This window comes from Phycodurus eques, chromosome 19 (assembly GCF_024500275.1).
Source record: "Phycodurus eques isolate BA_2022a chromosome 19, UOR_Pequ_1.1, whole genome shotgun sequence".
NCBI classification, from domain to species: domain Eukaryota; kingdom Metazoa; phylum Chordata; class Actinopteri; order Syngnathiformes; family Syngnathidae; genus Phycodurus; species Phycodurus eques.
Window position 1 is genome coordinate 11,500,440 of NC_084543.1, and position 2,082 is coordinate 11,502,521.

Below are 2,082 nucleotides of genomic sequence, written 5' to 3' on the forward strand. Positions count from 1 at the left end.
TTCAGAACTCTGTAATAAATAACTACATTTCACCAACGTTACACTTATTTTGTTCCAACGACTTAAACACCAAACATAAAAATAAAACACAAATTATTCAAAAACTAAAGTATGACTCAGTAATTTCATGAAACAAAATAGCACACAATTCTCAGTGAGTAAAAACCGTAGCATGCTGCACATTCAAAATACGGAAAAATATATAATTCAGTTTATTAACGGGATTTGAAAGAATATCTAACTTGCCTTTGATGTTTTTGACGGTCGTTTGTCAACTATGAATTCTGTGAAATGTTTGAAATGTATGAGATTTATTGTGCGTGTGCTCGGTCCATGCAAAAATTTTGCAATCATGTACAAATGAGGACATGTGATCAACGTCATCAGGATTGATGTATAGTGTTGAGGGGGGGAAAAACACGGATGCAGCGAAACACTGACTACAGCGGTTGGATCGCTGTTCAGGTTGCGCAATCAAGCGTGCAGCTCATTGAGTGAGGACTGCCAACAGACAGCCGGCGATGGATGCACACATACACCTAACAACTGGCCCAAAAGAGCAATTTACCTCTGGTCAGAAATGATCAGAAAAGTGATAGTGTTTCACCCAAGTCATTTATCACAATAACCACAATGCAAATGCAGGGAGAAGGGTTTGCAATGGACTTACCATGCAAGCTACTAGTTACTACTAGTAATGCAAGCTACAATTTGCACCACTGCTGTTACTACTACTGCTGTTACTAGTGCTACCCCCCGAGTTTGGCGATAATTGATGAATTTATCTGTTTAATCCTAATTCCACGAACGCAATATTAATCAGAAAATCGTGTTTAGACTAGTGGAGGCACATACAACATATTCTTGCCCAATAGGTGTATGCGTTTCCTTCCCTTTTAAACTACTATAAACACACTTCAAATTTACCTTAAGAGGGCGTTAGGTAGCTGGCCCACAAAAAGGTCAGTGTTTATTTGTCCTCTGATTGGTTGGTCACAGCATTATCTGTTGCGATCTGGCCACATTCATACATTTATTAATCAGCATGTCTGGTAAGTACATTTATTTACACTTTTGCTGTGTTGTTTTTGTCATATTAGAAATCTATCTCTCAACACTGAAAAAAAGTCTTTTGAATTTGCTTAATTTGAACGTCCACCGGTTGTGCGTGCACGTGATTAATAAGGAGTAAACTGATGTGACTTCTATCTGTCTGTTTGTCTATCTATCCATCTATGGCACAGTTGTATGCTGTTATATTTTGCTTTTGTATTGTATTGATGGTTTCTATAATTGCAGTGTGACAGTGGTGGTATTAGGAGGTGAATTATGTCGGCTAAATCCCCGCTGAAGGCCCAGATAGATACCAAATGCATGACCCGCCTCAGCTAATCCGACTACTATTACTAATACTACTACACTATAACATTTGGGATGTACAGTGCATGCAATATGGAATATGCAAAGCCAGAAGATGGCAGTGGAGAGCTGGTGCCCGGTGTCAATAATCCAACATATGTTCCATCAAATTTGAGCTGTTGCTTGAAATACACCAGAGGGTGTAAATGGGAAGTATACAGGACTTTGGAAGAGAAGTGTTTTTAAGGCTGCTCTTCATGGGTAAAAATGACTTTATGAACACATTTATTCAATCCAGCGATTTAGAAAAAGACAAATCAATGCATTACCAGTTTAGCCTAAATGGAGCATCGTTTGTGTGTTTGTTTATGATTAAGGGTCAACGCATAAAAGCACCGCAGATATCCCACGGAGTTGTCTTGGCTGTGACTGGGGTAGACAGACCATCAGATTCCTCGGCCGTAGCTGTGATTGCATAGATGCATGTGTGAGCAATTCTGTGCACGTTTTTGCTGTTATTAAAGGTTTGTCCACTGATGTGAAGCAGGATCCATGGAAGTGAATTCGTTTTTCAAGTTTACGAGCAGTTTTAGTACCCCCATATCACGTCACAAAACCACATTCGTTCTGTAAATTGAATAATGTACAGATTATGTATTGGGCTCAAAACCATCCTTTTCTACCACACATGTTATAAATAACTCCATTCCATTGAACTGTGTG